This window comes from Ochotona princeps, chromosome 1 (genome assembly GCF_030435755.1).
Source record: "Ochotona princeps isolate mOchPri1 chromosome 1, mOchPri1.hap1, whole genome shotgun sequence".
Classification (NCBI taxonomy): domain Eukaryota; kingdom Metazoa; phylum Chordata; class Mammalia; order Lagomorpha; family Ochotonidae; genus Ochotona; species Ochotona princeps.
Window position 1 is genome coordinate 122,787,320 of NC_080832.1, and position 18,358 is coordinate 122,805,677.

Below are 18,358 nucleotides of genomic sequence, written 5' to 3' on the forward strand. Positions count from 1 at the left end.
AAAATAACCAAAGCATAGAAATCTGTACCAAAATCACTTGGTAATGAAACAAAGCATTTGAATGCTATCAAACGCCCTTGTTCAACTGCCCTTCCTTTGCTTACAACATGAAAAAAAATCCATCTCTGAGGATATTTAAATCCCTTTTGCCTAAATACATGTATACAAAGTCAGGAGAGAAAACCTGTAGTCATTCTATCAATAATTTATTTAAGCAGTAAACTACACTTCACCCCAGTTCACAAAAAAAAGCATTATCTTTTAATTCCATATGCTTATGAATTTTCCGAAGCCCCTGAACTATATAAATGAAAATGAAAGATTCTAACATGAATAGGCCAGTAGTTTTTGGTAAGCTCCATCTGACCTCCCACCCACCGAAATACTGCCGAGTTAGTCATCACACTCCAAATACCTGATGACTCTTTGACCTTGTAAAAAGATCTGAGTTCTATCATGGGGCCACTAGGTTTCTATAACAGTCCCAACAAGGTAAGAGTGCTAAGAAGCAGAAAGCATGGAGAGAGACATGTGCGTTTTAACAGACCGCTCACAGAGTTTAACCAGGATTGACATACTAACCTTTGTCATGGACAGCTCCTTGGAAAAAAACAAACAGGAAACTTGGGAAGATGCTCTTGCTTGCATTTAAGACGTCCAGAAAGGATCAAAAGTTGTATCCTCACAGTTGAAACTGTCTTTTTTATCTTCCTGTTTTGACTGTTAGTCTTGACAAAGGACCTGTGGTGTTATAAATTATCCCATTACTCACTCCCTCAGGTAACCCTACGGGAACAGGAAGGAAGTAAATCTTGGAGTCCTGAACTTACATCCCTTAATCATACACATGCACGCCCTCCAAAGCTGTAAATCATCGACTCTCCCCATAGCACCATGATTCACACCTGAAACAGAGCAGAGAGAACAAGGATTCAGAAAGGCCAGGGCAGAGGAAGGTATCTCAATACAGAACAGATAATAATACCTGGGTGCAACAGGAGTGTCTCCTGTCCAGGGGTATGACATTCCAAGCAAGGATCACCTGCTATGTTAAAGGCAGACTGTAAAGAGGAAAACTCTCCAAAGAGAACATTTCAAGACTCAGCATCATTTCTGAAGCATTTAACAAGCAAACATCTATATCATGTTAACCTACCTGATAGTCTGACTTTAACTATTGGTGACTTTAATTAGTAGAATTGACTCTACTGTTAGGGCAACTCTTGTCTCATAAACTCTGCAGGGCAAGAACAAGACCTATTGTATGTTTTTGGTTCTATGTTATTTTCTAAAAAATAAGCTCAGGTCCATTTACATAGCAGTGATTAACAATCAAAACATACCAACAATCCTGAACAGAAAAAAAAATCTTCGGTTACCTGATTTTATAAGACAGTGTGCACATACACATACCCTGAACAAAGGTTTGTGACAGTCAAAGTGTCTTCTTTAATTTTGATTATAAATTTATTTGGATTGCAAATCATTCCAAAGTTTACGTGAATTTTAGGTATTTGGATGAATATACCTACTTAAAATGCAAATGCAACACTTCCACTGGTCTTGCTGTGGAAAGCCCATAACAGTGCATGCTCAGTACTTTGGAACACAGGTGAACTCTCCCTAGCTGAAATATGAATATCTACTCCCAATGGCCAAGTCAATACCAACCCAACAGGCCAAATGATGGAAAACACCTCTCCTGCAACTGTTACTCAAGCTTCCTGCTGAGCTTGTGTCATTATTACCCAGGGTCCTCCACAAGAACCAGCAGACTTCATGAAATTTACCATCACCTGGGTATCAGTAAGACCCAGACACAGTAGTCACTCAGCTCCTAGATTTCAGAGACTGATGAATGCAGGGTTCGGCCTGCAAGATTTATTTTTCAGTATTTGACTCTCTGACCTTAATTTTGCATCTTTCAAAATTTGGATCAAAGGTTCACATTATAGAAAGGATTGAATGATGCAGCAAGAAGCAGAGGGGGCTGACAGACAATTGCTTGAACTGCTTTCCTGCAAAATGGCTGCTTCAAGCACCAGGTTCTGAAATGGCTGAGAACAGGGATTTGTAAAAGGCAGAACGACACAAATTCTTGACAGCTGTGAATATATACGTAGGCTAGAAGTATCCTTTGAATAAAAACCATTGTGGTGCATTTAAAGAGAGTAATGTAATTGATAATAGATTTTTTTTTCAAAGAATGAACTCAATGCAACCACACTTTTAAGGCTTATTTTTTATATTGATTTTTAAAGGGCTTTCTAATAAGATTATACGCTCTACATTATAGGGCCTAAAGCTCTTTGCATATGAATCAGTTGTGGTCTGCTCACCTTTCAGTCAAGGAATCACTAACCCAGAATCCATCAACATTTTATGCTTAGAAGCAAGAGCATTTCCTTCAACTTGAAGGTTGCGTTGCCCAAGTACACAGCTCATACACACACACACACTTGTCTCCAGTGAGCCCAGGCGATAACTAGTCTCCGGCATCCATAACAGAGCACACAGATATAACATGTTCTTAACCAAAGGAGTCCACCCAAGTGAGCATTCCATGACAAAGAAACACATTCAGCTCACCAGTGCCATGAATTATTTTTTGGATGACAAGTTTTTTTTTTTAATCACACTTGTGTTATGTTTTACCTCCAGCTTTAAAACTGTGCAAATGGAAGGAAAGCGATCTTAGTAAACATTCCCCTGACTCTCATCAGGGTTAGGAGAATGTTATTTTAGACCTAAAGAACAATGCAATATAAACCACAGATGCTGGTGCTTGTCAGAGATGAAGTGTCCAAAGATTAACCCACAGCAAGCCATCCCTGTGCTGCATTCCAGGGGCACGTCACAGTGAACACAGGGAAGATGCCTTTAGCTAAAAATGGAGATGTCAGGCAGCTGCATGCCAGGCTTTAAAAATGATCTTTGGGAAATCTCAAGGGCTTAGGCTACCCTAAAACTGCAAATACTGACATCCTTTTTCTTTTTCTTTCTTTCTTTCTTTTTTTTAATGCAATACCAGTAAACCACACTCAAGGTCAGAAAGAGTCTACTTGGCCACCTGAATAACTCTGCCATATTTGGTAGTCAAAATTAAAAGGCAGAGAGTTAAAAGTAGTAGTTAAATGCTAGATTTCCACTTGAAAATTTAACATTGGGACAGGACATAAACCAAAATAAGGACAACTCATTTGATGGCTTTTAGTCATTTAGTCAATTCACTTGTTAAATATACACTGATTCATACAAACACTGAAGGAAAAAAAAACAGAGTATTATAGTTAACAACAACAACAAAAAGTGGGTGTCTCCGATAGGTATGTTTATGGAGTCATTACCCGGATACAAAATCCAGTCACCAAACTGTGAGGCCAGACTCCGGTAGGCTAAGAGATACTTGAAAACTGTTAAAACAGAGAAGCAGGGGAGAGGCACACCTAGCAAGGAGTGCAGTCAGCAGAATGTCCCTAAATTACATCCTTAGCTCTGTCCGACCTCAAAGACGCAGCCCCTTCAGACACACACTAACCCACCAAGCAGAGCACAGCCAGAAAGGCCACTCCAAGGCGGCAACCAAAATGACAGCCCAGAAGGTTGTGGGTTTTGTAAATGGTGGTTTGAGATTCAGGGTTCGTTTCTCAGTATAAATCAAATATCCATGGAAATGTTCTCCTGACATGATGGATTCAGAGCAAAAGAGATTTGCAGACCAAGTGGCTCACCTATTGCTTGTGATCGAAAGCAGCCAGAGGACCAATTGGCTCCCAAGTCCCTTTGAGATGCTGCTGGATGACTCACAGTGAGATACAAAGCTGGGTTTATTGATTGGTGGAAAATGTTTCTCATATCCAGTTCCACAACTGAATGCTGAACCACAGCGATTCAACTGCAACTTTAAAAATACAATGCTCCAAAGCAGAAAACCATATTTCTAACACCAGTCGCTGAGAGGGGAAATCTGTGGGAAAGTGGAAGAACTCCTCAGAGATTGAAGTTTTTCGTAACACTCAAGGGATTGTATAAGGAGACTGAGGCTCACACTGCAAAATGAGGACTGCTCTGGAGTTTTATCTTGGTAGGTTCCAACATGAACACAGTTGACCAGCCCAAGTGAAACTTCTGACAATTTACCCTGATTTATGGATGAATGTTCTATATCAATATCCACAATACACACGAATATCACATATACATATCATTTAAAATCCACCACAGAAGTTGTGAGTGACTTAAGAATTATAAGCCAGCCCAGCATCATAGCATAGCAAGTTATGACACTACCTGTAATGCCAGCATCCCATATGGGTACCTGCTTGGAACTTGAGTGCTGGGATTAGAACTGGTGCTCACATGGGATCCTGGTGTGTTCAAGGTTATGGATTTCCATTCTTAAAGACAGAATCAGAGTTGGTATGGCATGCACAGGGTCAAGCCACTGCCTGTGAAGCTTCTGTCCCATACTGGAGTACTGGCTCAAGTCTCAGCGCCAAGCTTCTGATCCTGCTGATACATCTTGGGAAGGCAGCAGGAGATGGCCAGCATGCCTAGACTCCTTGCACCTGCGTGGGAGAACAGGGTGAAGCGCCTGGCCGCAGGCTGTCCCAGCACTGGCCAGTATGAGCATTCTGAGAGGGGAGGCAAGATGTCTCTCCTCTTTTCTCTCTTTCCCGCCGCCCTCCCCCCGCCCCGCCAATTTCTCTGCCTCCCTATCTCTAATACTATGCTTCCTAAGCAAATAAATAAATGTCATGAAAGAAAGAGAAAAACAAATGGAACCAGCAGGTGCTGTCCTCCTAGGAAAGTCTTGGCTTATTCAAATGTGTTTATGCATTTGGTGTGTTTATGGAATTTGCCGATTTGCTAAGCTTGACACAAGCAAGATGGTAGAACATTTGCTGTCATCTATTTGTTGACTCACAATTCAAGGCTTAAATGCCACATTAAAGGTACCTGACCAGCCAAATGATAAAATCAAGCCAACCAAGTACAAAGTCAAAAAAGAAACAAAATTTTCTAAAAGTCCTAAAAGCCTTTGTGTTCATCCTCTACTCTTACAAAAGCCAACTGTGGTTCTAGCATGATTCAATAAACAACCATGTGCTTCAGGAGAAGACACAATACTGGAGGAACATACTTCCATGATGAACTTGAAATGATTCTAGGTGATGGTCTCTGAAAACAAAAACAAGACCAAAAAACACCTAAGTTACTCAAGACAGAAACACTATCAGCAACAATTAAAAATATATATCTGTTGTTGGGCCCAGCGTGGTAGCCTAGTGGCTAAACACCTTGCCTTGCATGTGCCGAGAATCCCACATGGGCACCAGTTCATATCCTGGCAGCCCTGCTTCCCATCTACCTCCCTGCTTGTGGCCTGGGAATGCAGTTCAGGATGGTCCAAAGCTTCGGGATCCTACAACTGCGTGGGAGACCTGGAGGAAGTTCCTGTCTCCTGGCTTCAGCTCAGCTCCAGCCATTGTGGCCACGTGGGGGGTGAATCAATGGATGGAAGATCTATCTCTCTGTCTCTCCTTCTCTCTGTATATCTAACTTTCCAATAAAAAATAAATCTTTTAAAAATAAATAGTTAATTAATTTATTTGAAAGCTAGAAACACAGGGAGGGGAGGCAGACAGAGAGAGAATCCTTTCACTGGTTCACTCTCCAAATATCCATAATAACCAGAGCTGGCACAGGCTTAAGCCAGAATCTCCATTCTGGTCCACTTACATGTAATGGCAAAGGCCTAAGCACTTGGGGCCGTCATCTGCTGCCTTGCCAGGCACATTATCAGAGAGCTGGATTAGAAGCAGAACAGTGGATTTATCCAAATATATTTGCTTTTATTGCACAGATGTCCATAGACTTTTGGAATTCGTGGACTGGAAGTCCCAAATGAGTCAGCTAAGTAGTCAGTCTGAGCACACCCACACCACCAGTCTAGTGAATCGGGGATGTTCCCAGAGAACGGTCTATTCCTGGATAAACTCACAATCCTCAGAAAGTCCTCCAGCCCTCTCCTTTTTGCTTCAGAGCTTTTGACTTTCTCCCTTCATCCCAAGACATAGCAACACAAATCATATCACACACAAATCAGCTCATGGGAAGGACTGTGACCAGTGTCAGTACTCTCAGCTCTCTCCAGTTTGATGGAAACCTCCAGGGTTGAGGAATAGAGAATTCTACATTTCGAAACTTAGTTATTTTAAAGGCAGAGCAACAGCAAAGGGCAGAAACAGAAGAAAAGAGATGTTCTTTTGGCAGGTTCACTCCCCAGAAGGTTCTAACATGAAAGCCGAGCCAAGTGCCAGAAACTGTCCAGGTCCCCAGGTTGGGCCAGCAGGACCCAGGTACGTGGGCCATCCCTTTTGCTTTCCCAGATGCATTAGCAGGGAGCTGGACATGAACTACAGCAGCTGGGACTCGAACAGGCGCTCATGTGGACTGCCCACTTTGCAGGCAGTGGCTTAATCCATGAAATCAAAACACCAGCCCCCAAAGCTCCACTTTTAAAAATGACTCTTATCACATTAATTAGGCCCAGTCATAAATTTGATTGACTTAAGTACACAAGAGTACTTCAAATAGTTTGCCAAAAAAACAGAATTCTAAAATCCATGCCTAATTCTTTCATAATAATACTTATTTCCCATGAACTATTTGACAAAACATAATTTGCACAAATTTCAGATTTTTACATCAAAACGTATTTTCCATTTGCTTCTCTTTTTCTATGAACTTTCTGAAGTGCCCTCACATATTTAGACAGTGTACAACACCAGAATATCCCAAAACAATGTCTTTCTGGGATGCCTGTCAAGGATCTGAAATCTCTACCATTATCAAAATATTAATTATCAAAAAAATGCCCTTAATTTCTTAAAAATCCATTTGTAAAATTCCCAGGGATGTTGTTGTGGCGCCGTGCGTTACGTTGACACCGCAACCCTGGCATCCCATGTGAATATGAATTCCAGAAGGCAGCCCGTGTGGTTAGCTCCTGACACCCATATGGGAGAGCCAAATGGAGTTGTAGGCTCTTGGCATCCGCCTTGCCCAGTTAGGGCCACTACAGCCACTTACGAAATAAGCCAACACATGGAAAAATCTCTGTCTCTCCCTCTCTTTTTCTCTCTCACACTCTTACTTATCTTTCAACTAAGTAAACAAATATTTTTTTAAACACACAATACAAAAGAATTCCCAGCTATCAAATCTTTGCCAGACATTTGCTTCATATAGAAATAATGGCCAAGGCTAGAGGGGCACAATCATTCAAACAGGTAAGTCACAGCAGGAGGGGAGAAGCAAGTAAAAGGTCTGTTTAGGGAGAAGAATGTCCGACCAACACGGTAAATCCTGGGACTCGAATCGACAGAACTGTAGTCCCTCTTGAAGTGGCAAATGTTGAGTTGGCTTCCAGGGGTGGATAGTGTCTCAAGACATACTTTCCCCTAATCTGTACTGTCAGGTAAAATCAACACTCATTTACTAGAGAAGGAGAGAGCCAAGGCTTGCTTCTTCATCACGCCTGGGGCTCTGCCCTCCTGCCCCCTTAGCCCACGTCTGGAGACCTGCCAACCGAGCCTCCCCTTCTTCTGCCAGTAACTCCTAGCCCTCCTCTTCCTCCTGCTCTTTCCCCTTCTTTCATAAAACTTCATGACTAAAGAATCAAAATCTGTTAAGTAGACAGGGTTTGTTGTTGTTGTTGTTTTCTTTTTTTCCAAGATTTCTGTCCTCTGAAATGTTTACATTTAGGGACAGTGTAACTCTGTTGACAGAGCACATAGCCAAGTGAAGCAGAGGGCAGGGGAAATGCCAGTCTATTGATTCGGAGGCTTAGCGTACTATACCACAACCAGGTGTTTGGCTCTCAGGAGTTATTTTTGTGAAGTTAACTTCTACCGAGGACTGTGAGCAACACTTAAAATCAACCCACATGGTCAAACGCTAGCCTTTGAGTGGGGTGATTTCAACTCAGAACTAGAAGACAAGGTGAAGACCGAGTTCAGGTCAGAGAAACAGCAAAGGAAGTGCACCCCACACTCTTCCACCAAAATTGCCTCTAAAACGTCTCCCATCACTGGGAACCCAAAATCACATCTGTGGCAAAACAGCTGTTTAGCAGTGGCATAGCCTCACAATAACCTCCAATGCCTCCTGCAACCGCTCCTAGGCTGTTACAACACTAATCAAATCACCATAGCTGACACTTCCATCATGCACCTGCCTCCAGAACAGTTCTGAGGTTTTTTTTTTTAAAGATTTATTTATTATTTTTTATTGGAAAATCAGATCTACTCTTTCCTTCTCTCTCCAAGTGGCCACAACAGCCAGAGTTGAGCCTGTGGGAAACCAGGAGCCAGGAGCTTCTTCTGGATCTCTCACAAGGGAGCAGGGTCCCAAGGCTTTGGGCCATCCTCCACCGCCTTCCCAGGCCACACTTAGGGAGCCTGATGGGAAGAGGAGTAGTCAGGATAAAAGCTAGTGCCCATATGGGATCCCAGTGCTTGTAAGGTGAATGAAGATTCAGCTACTAGGCTGTAGCACCAGGACCAGTTCTGAGACTTTCTAAAACAGCCAGAAAAAAAGGAAGTCTCTCAACTCCTAGAAAACTCCTTTCCTGGAAAACTGTACCCAAAGTACCACCCTCGTGACTGTACAAAAGCATGACTCCAACCCTGGTGGGCCATAGCCCACCCCTCAAGTGTGCACTTCCACTTTGTTAACAAATCTTCCCCTCTTAACCTTCATCACTATTTTATCATTAAACTGGTTTCTGCCTCAGAAACAAGGACCTGGACTCTTTGGTCACTCAACACAGCCTCGATCCTATTATGTGTCCCCACACCCAGAGTATTCGAAGCAGAGAGTGCTAAGTTACAGAAGCCTGGGCCACAGAGCACTGACACCCTGCCTGATTGCAGCCGGGTGGCCACAGCAATATCCTGAAGTCGTCCATGGCAGCTCGCCTCAAGAGGCTCCAATCACACAGGACACCAGCTGCCTCCGGCTGGGGAGCCCTCTTGAATGTGACCAAGCGCTGCTAAGGCTGAGCTTCAGAGCTAGGCGAACAGTGTGGCCCAGCTTCCTTTACATCATTCAGCAGACTGTCACCCTTGATGCATTGGAGACAACTGAGGCAGGAATCAGGAACCGCATGAAACTGGAGTTCAAAGGAGTATGGATGGAGGCAACCGGGAAGGGGATCGGAGAGCCAGGCAGGGAAGTCACAGGAACTGGAGGGAAAGCTGAAACACATGGTGGGGGGTTGTTTTCCAAAATGTTCAAGGAGGGAAGGGACCATAAAGTAACACCTAGTGACAGAGGGAAGTCCCTCACCATCACTGTAGGGTCACAAGCTGAGGTTGAAAACGTCATCTCTCCCACCTCCCTACTTACGCGTTTGTTTATTTTTACCTAGAAAGTCCCAATCGGCTCTGCAAAGCAATGCTGCGTTAGCTTAGTCAACATTACCCCACTTAGAAGAACCAAAGATAAATTGCTCACCAAACCTTAAGGCTGTAAAGTGAGTCGTGGCATTCCCGCACCCTCTGGCCATGCTACCCTCCCTGGCAGAAGAACTATATTCAGATTTGAGGAAACTCCTGGAACATCAACTCTATTGAGCCAAACAGGCTCTACCTTGGACCACAAAATTACTCTCTCTAGAACTACCAGGTAAATACATTGTCTTCTCTTCCAAGATCAGAAATAGGAAATACCATTATATTCTTAGTATTCTATCTACTAACTATATTGAATCTGTTAAAAACTAAAAATTAAAAAAGGAATAGACCCTTTTTAGTGATTGACAGGAGACAAAGACAAGACACTGCAACAAGTTTTGTTCTTAGAGGAAAAACAAACAGCCAAGAAGACAAACAGGCGAGACCACCAGAAAGTGACAGGTACAGGGAGTTTTAGATCCATTCCCAGCTGCTAGATGAACACGGGCTGGGCAGAAAACTCCCAGCAGGATTCCTAGAAAATGCTCTTCACAGATCTACATGTTTCCTACCTCCTCATGACCACTGCACTTCACAATACAAGGCGGGGCGGGGGGGGAAGCAAGTAAACAAAAAGGTTTTCACCATGCTAAGCTGAGGAGCTCCAGAATGCTAAGTTCGATGAGGAATTCTAGACCCTTCTCTTCACCACTGAAAAATATTGCAGCCAACAAGTACTGCACAGCCAGGAACTAGGCCTGTGTACTCTGAAGGGAAATGCTTTGTGCAAACTGAGGCCTTTCTACTAGTGGCCCTCTGGCTCTGTCTTGAGGGCCACTCTACCTCCCCCAGGAGGTCCACGCTGATGTGGGGCTTGAACCAGCCAGACCTCACTGACGAAGCAGAAGAGCAAACATGACATATTTAAAAGGGAAAGTGGTACTGGTTCAACTTTGATGCTAGAATGGGCAGATAGATACCACGGACAGTGTACATTCAAATGAAACTGTGAGGTATCTTATGGTACGAGCATCCTTGAGGGTGCTGCACTGAGGAGGCAGGTTGGGCGTGGAGTCCTGAGTATTGAATGATACTATTTAGATGATGGATCGCCAAGAGTCCAACTCATGTAAAGACAGAGTAACAGGTTGTCAGGAGCTAAAAAGAGGAAAGGGATGATGAGTGGTTGTTCTGTGGTAGAACACTTCAGTTTTGCAAGACCAGCTTTTTTGGAGATGGGTTGCATGAGAACCTTAAATAAGTTCCACACTGCTGAACCAGACACTTAGAATCAAATTAACAGGATTTTGTCAAAACAAAAAGTAGATGCATAAGAAATACGGCTACTCCCTAAACTGGAAAAGTAACTGCTTTCTGAGTTACCACTGCATCTTCACTGTGTCTCTTAAGGCATTCCTTTATGGAATGGTGTCGGCTCATTTCATTTTCCGAAGAATCACTAGTCCCATCCTTTGTTCAACAGGCAAGGACACTGGGTCAGAGTCAGTACCTTTTTTTCCCCAAAATCACACGAAAACAACTTGATGCCAGCTATCCATGTTTTGCTCTTCTTTTTACCTTTCATCCACATTCTTTCTATTTTTTTTAATTTTATTTTTCATGATGTTTGCATAGTTGATTAGGATGGGAAGGGTCAGGGATTATGGGAAAGTGGATAAGACCATTGTTTCCAAATTTTCTTTTTCTTTCTCCTATATCTGGGGAAAGGAAGGAGACAAGGGGAGAAGCCACACCCAGCCTCCCAACTGCCTCAGTACCCGAGAATGGGGAATGGCCACCTGATGTCACCTCAGGGTCCCCAATGTACAGCATGCCTTAAAGGGTTCTGCTCAAGTGGTTTTTGTAATTCTGAAATGCTGCCTATCTTGCTGATCCAAGGATGAGGAAATCCTTCCAAGAACCATTGGCTGACATAGTCCACCTTAGAGTCGTCATTTGCCCAGATACTTGCTGTCAACGTTATTCGGCTGTAGCAGCTGATCAACGTGTTCTGCCCTCCTTCCTCTGTTATGGTACCAGATGCCCTCTGTAGGCCTGATGGACTGCATACCCTCCATGTGTTTCTAGGTATGCCATCTACTGCTCTGTCGAAGCCACTATGAAGGTGCAGTTGTGACACATACACTCCACAGTCAGAGCACAGATCCTGTGATTCTCCCTGTGGCTGGAGTCTGCGTCAGCGGTTCAGTGGCCTTCACTTTCAAAAGAGACACTGTCCTACCATGTTGGCGTTGCATTTTGGAGTCCTGGCTGCTCCAGTTCTGATTCAACTTCCTGCTAACAAGCTAGGGAAACAGCACATCACAATCCCAGTCCTTGGGTCCTTTTCACCAACATGGCTGAGCCAGATGGAGTTCTGAGCAGCTGGCTTTGTGCTGGTCCAGCCTTGGCTGTATCAGCCTTTGGAGAGTGAACAAGCAGATGGAGGCCCTCTCTCTATCGCTGTGCTTCTTTAATAATAAGTAAATTTTTTTAAAAAGAAATCTGGAATCTGCTTAGAGAAGCCATGATTCCCTCCTAATTTCCCACATCTGCCTAGAAAAAGAATGCTCTCCCATACCACCACACTCAGCAGGTTTCCTGCGGGTCATCCTGACCTCCACATCACATTGCTCAGTTTATCTCCACTTGGCTCTGCTGTGGTCAGTGATAGGGCAGCCCCACCCTTTTCTTCTGGAAACAATCTCTTCCCACTATTTTCAGGACACTATCTTCTTCCTGTAATCCTCCTACCTGTCTGACCACTCCTTCCTTATCATGTGTTTAAGAAACTGATTCTCCTCCCTAATTTCCACTCAAACAATGGCTGATGGATGATTAAATGAACTGTTAGGTGACATTTACTTCACATTCATTTCACACATTCAAGGGGCTCTTGGGAAGCTTTGCAAAGGTTCTCAAACCTTCTAGAGGCAAGTTCTCCAGAGGTTTTAACTTAAAAAGCCAGACTATTTCACATACCTTTCAAGATGACTGGAAACAGAGTATATCTTAACAAAGAGCTATTCAATTTAATCTTAACGCTTGCTTACCTGAATCATCACATTCAAGACAACTTTTACTAGAATATTCTTCCAGTTTCTTCTATTAACTTCCCAAACAACTCAACCGTTACCTTTATTCTAGCATCAGCTAAGGGTCTACCATGGGCTCCACAAAACAGCTAAAATAGTCAAAAAAAGTTTTCCAAGTGACTTACTAGGTAATCCTCAGATTCCTGCCTTGTCATTCTGTCTCAATTTGACCCCAAGCTATTTTGCAGCAATTTCTGCAGTATACTGTTATTCTTCCATTACACTGAATCACCTGGAATTTACACTTCCAGAGTATCTCACCTACTAGGAAAGCATTAAGTGGGATTAGAACACTCAAACAATTCCCCCTGATTTCTGTTCAATTAGTTGTGCTAAATACTTGAAATCCTAACAATACTTGAAATCTTTCAATACTTGAAATCTAACAAGAAGAAATTGGAGCAAGCACTAAAGATGTGTGCATTCAAAGAAAGCTAAAATCGGGAGAAGAGTCCTTGAAGTTAGTTTTAGACAAGTCACCACAACCTCCTCCTGTAAAGAAAGCTAGTCAATGACATCTTTTGGTCCCTAGCAACCTTCCCTTAAAGGCTGTGCTTTAACACACAGACCTTGGTCAGTGTTCACCAGTGCATCCTGGCCTCATAGAGACTTGCTCCTATTAATGTAATGCTCACATGTTACCAGGCTCTTAGGATATACTCTACAAAATCAATCGTGTAGATTCTATACAGCAAATGAGCACCGCTGGTGCACAAGGCTATCCGCGAAGCACTGGGTGCCAATTTTAAGTCGCTGCCTTCAACAACAATAATAAAATAAAATCTATTTTGGGAATTCAGAGCCTTCTTAAGCTTATCTTTTATTTGTTTAATTTAGACATTGAGACTGACTTCCCACCTCACTCCATACACCTGATCAACAGTGTCTGGAAGATGCTTGCTAGTCTCTCATATGGACAACATTCAAAATATTGCCCAATATTAAGAAGATATAATCTCCACAGAAAATGACAGTTCCTGGGTTGTGAATCTGGGGAGGATGTTGACTGGTATCAAAAGGGGTTAATCTTTTTCTTAAGTCTAAAAAAATGTATGTAAACATAACCCACTGGTGGACTGAAACAGGACAATTAAAAGGAACATGGCAAAATTCAATGTTGACTTTTGATAAAATTATTTTTCAACAAATTAAAGATAATTCTTGATGACAGAAATGTGGTGGTGCTTGAGACTGACACGGAAAGCAGTGGTTATTGAAGATGCTGTAGGCTTTTTAAAAGACCCCCTTTAAAGACACACAAAAGTCTATCTGAAGTTTTCCAAGTTGGAGTAAGCATGTCTCCATTTTTTTCTGGGGTTGTTTTGAGTTACATGCATATCTGTTTTTAAGACTTTTTCAGGATTTTCTTTCTTATTTTATGGAACACATCTGGAAAATCATCATTAGCCAACTAAAAGGCTCAACTCTCAGGCACATAATCGCCTCTTAAGTTCAACAATCTCCAAGGGCCAAACTCCACCCAGAGGAAGCGTCTCAAGGAGTGAATGGGGAGAGGGGATCTGGCCAGAAAGCTGCCCTGGGGAAAAGAGCATTTGATGGACAATCACACTACAAAATTACCCCCACATCATCACAAAGAACAGACTGACTTCTTAGTCCATTTTATTCTGGTTTTTATATCCCCTATAGACAAAGAGCCCTCTCATTGCCTGAGAGGGAGCTAAGATCTCTGACCCGCATACTCTTGGGGAAGAACACATCATCCTGAACATTCTGCACTCCCACAACAACTCTACTCCTGAAATTTTTATATTGTTGCCATTTTCTGTTTTTTTAAATGTATCTTATTTAAGAGGTAGAGAGAGGGGGGAGGTCAAGGAAAAGGATAACAGAGAAAGACAGTGATCTTCCATCTGCTTGTTCATTCTCTAATGTCCACAATGACCAGGAACTGGGCCAGGCTAGAGCGAGGGAGCAAGAACTTATTCCAAGTCTCCCACGTGGAGGCAGGAACCCAACTATCTGAGCCATGAGCTGCTGCCTCCCAGGGTGCATTAACAGGAAACTGCAATTGGAAGTACAGCCTGACTCAAACCCAGGCATTCCAACATGGGATATCAGATCTCAACTCATTATTCAACCACCAGGAAAAACATCCATTCCTATCTAATTTTCTTTCTCCCTGCTTCGGGAAACAGCCCCTTCCTTTAATTTCCCAATAATTTCAAGTCCTTTCCAGAGTGCCTAAAACACACAGGCCCCTTGATGCAGTAATCAACTGAAGAATAATCTATGTGCTTGTATTACTAACCAGATCCTGGTCTAGGTGCTGGGTGCATGAACATTACAGAACCAATGGTGTGTTTTCGTGGTAGTCTGGAAATCTCACTCACTGAAACAATAACATCATCACACAATCTGCCTCTATACAACTCTCTCAGATGTTCAAAGGCAAGCGCAATCCTGATTTGCAAACAAAATTTAGAGTGAGACTTATCAGCTGACACATTAGTTTCCAATTATCAATGATCTCAAAGAACATGAGAGGGATTACTTTCCTTTCCACCTCACAATTAAGTTCACAAATTTTAACATATGCTTAGATACGTCCTGATTATTGTCCAAAACTGAAAACAATGTTTAGGAGAGGTGTTCCATGAAAATTAATCTTCCACTGCCACCCAATACTAACAACTATTAGCTATAGAATACTCATAATGTTCAAAATTCTTTTAATTTTCTATCTATTCTCCCATTTGAACTCTTACATAGCACATGGTATGGATAGGTTAGGTCCCAGCAGAGACGAGGAGCCTTTTTTCTGCCAAGGGTCATTTGGATATTTATGACATCATTCACCGGCCAAACAAAATTATCAACTTGAAAATCAGCCTGCTATGGATTTATTGAATTTTAAGAACTGTGTGCAGCTGCCTTGGCAGGAACAGAGTACATGATTTTGCCAGCCTGACATGGGCATTCTCCACTCCACTGTTAGTTTCTGTTTTCTTTTTTCTATTCATGGCATTTAAATACAGATTCAAGAGTTTGTTACTTGCCTCTCACTCACTTAGTAAACTGCAAAATTAAACTTTAAAAAAGATGGATATATATATATAGATAGATAGATAGATAGATAGATAGATATCTCAACCATCATACCACATTAATCACCTTAAAACATCTATAGAAAAAAAATACAGGATGAAAACAGAATTGGAAGGACCAATGTTGTGGTATAGTGTTGAAGCACCACTTGGACACCCATTTCCCATTTCAGAGTGCTGATCTGAGTTCTGGCTACTCTGCTTCCAATCCAACTTCCTGCTAATACAGCTGGGAAGGCAGCAGATAATGACCCAAGTGCCTGGATTCCTCCTAGCCAGGTGCAGACCTGCACGGCATTCCTATCACCTAGTTTGATCCTGGATGGGCCCAGGTTATTACAACCATTTGGGAATTTAACCAGTACAGGGAAGTGGGTTGGGGGGAGGGGAATGTGTGTTTATCTTCCTGCATCACTGGCTTAAAAAAGAAAAGAAAAAAAGGAAATAAAATTGAAAATATAGAGAATTGTCAAGTCAAACTTGATTATTCTTCTTGACACCACTCTCTCTCTCTCTCTCTCTCTCCCTCCCTCCCTCCCTCCCTTCCTCTTTCTCTCTCTCTCTCTCACCACACACACACACACACAAATTTTCGAGATCCACAGGCAAACCCGCTCATTCCCAGGGAACAAGTAACCAATAAACACACTACTTTCTATGGTAGCCAGCCAGATTAGACTTCTAGACAATTTACTCATAACCAGTCTGTATAATCATCACACTCACTTGTATATTACTGAAATGAGCGGTCATCTTACCATCTACAGGGTCAAAGACAGGAAACCTATTCTGCAACTTCCTGGAAGATAAGGACTCTGTCACAACCCTTAACTCAAAATATCTTCCGGCTTGTGATGCTGAATGAATGAATGAATGAATGATGATGATACTACTTGTCAACTGTTAAGACTGGTTTCAGTGCTTTTTGCACATTTTTCTGCTTTTGCACAGTCGTCTCCTACTAATGAGATGTTGAACCATTGAAAGGCAGAACCGCTCTCTGCCTTCCTGTGTAAATCATGCGCAGAACCCCAGATGGTGTCACACTCATGTGGCATGTGTGCTGCATCAATATTTGCTCGCTGATTTGTTGCTCAAACACCACTACTACTGAGTTGTGTTTTTCAGGAAAATCAGGCAAATGTAATCATTAGTGTCGGAGGTGGGAAAATGCCTTTTAAAAAGAGGAGTGGATACAATGTGCTGAGAGTGATCCTGTGTGTGGGAAATAGACTAAATGCATGTACATTTCCAGGACAAAAAGAAGACATGAAAAATGTATGTTGAGTAAAATCTCCAAAAGAAACACCGCTTTCATTACTTTCAATGCATGCAAACACACAGGCGTGTGTGTGCCCGGACACTACACCCCAGCCCCAAAGCACACAGCAGCAACAGAGGTAAGGTCCACACTACAGGCGTGTGTGTGCCCGGACACTACACCCCAGCCCCAAAGCACACAGCAGCAGAGGTAAGGTCCACACTACAGGCGTGTGTGTGCCCGGACACTACACCCCAGCCCCAAAGCACACAGCAGCAGAAGTAAGGTCCACACTACAGGCGTGTGTGTGCCCGGACACTACACCCCAGCCCCAAAGCACACAGCAGAGGTAAGGTCCACACTACAGGCGTGTGTGTGCCCGGACACTACACCCCAGCCCCAAAGCACACAGCAGAGGTAAGGTCCACACTACAGGCGTGTGTGTGCCCGGACACTACACCCCAGCCCCAAAGCACACAGCAGCAGAAGTAAGGTCCACACTACAGGCGTGTGTGTGCCCGGACACTACACCCCAGCCCCAAAGCACACAGCAGAGGTAAGGTCCACACTACAGGGAGCCTGAGGAACTTCACCTTGTTTACCTGCAGTGCAGTAGGAAGCACCAACCATTGCTCTCGTAAATGAGAAAGGCTTGTTTTCATGTCTAAAATCACTACATTTTATAAAGATTCTCCCTAACAAAAATACACGCACTAAACACATCATTTGTGACTCTTAGACTGAATGAGTGATTTTGATTAACCAAATTTCTGATTTGTTCAAGGTCAACCAGAAAATAATTTATGGCTCAAGTCTTCTGACTGGGGTGGGGCGGGGTAAGGGATCAGCAAATCTTAGAGTTAGCAACGACAGTACAGACCACTAAATCTCCTGTCCTATAAGAGAAGTCTTTGTGTAGTGATCATTCACATCTTTAGGAACTGCATTAATGAGTCCATGTTTCCATTTAACACATAATTTAATCTTTGTTAGATGACGAAAAAGAACTGTCAAGTACTCCAAGGTCATGTTTTGAGTTGGCATCTTTAATGCACCAAGCTGAAGCTGGTGCTGTCATTGGATGCTGAATTAAATGGGCACAGACTCCAGGATGTGCCTGAGAAAGACACAAAACTTCATAAACTTTATTATACTTTACTGCTATATACAAGGTGACTTCAGGAAGTTCATGGCTGGGCATTTGTCCCAGTGGTTAAAGTACCACTTAGAACACCCACATCTCATATCGGAGTGCTTGTATTTGAGTCTCAGCTCTTCTCCCAACTCTAGCTTCCCAGTCTGAGAAACAGCTATTTATGGTTCAAGTTTTTTGATCACCTCACTCATGTGACCTAGACAGAGTTCCTGGCTACTACAGGGATTTAAGGAGTGAGGCAGCAGACACAACATCTGTCTATTTGCCCTTTCAAACATTTTTTTTTTAAAAAAAAGTTCTTCAAAGCTCTTGGAAGA

The 18,358-nt window shown here is 42.8% G+C and overlaps 1 long non-coding RNA gene across 2 annotated transcripts in view; it reads right to left on the reverse strand.

The window, feature by feature from the left end:
* Window positions 1-571: 571 nt before the first annotated feature.
* The window catches only part of LOC131481869 (uncharacterized), an 88,864-nt gene continuing 71,077 nt past the window's right edge, over window positions 572-18,358 (reverse strand). For both annotated transcript variants that reach the window (XR_009246599.1, XR_009246600.1), the window contains exons 4-5: window positions 831-905; window positions 572-741 (exon numbers count right to left, since the gene is read on the reverse strand). This is a non-coding gene — a long non-coding RNA (uncharacterized LOC131481869). The remainder of the gene's footprint in view (window positions 742-830; window positions 906-18,358) is intronic.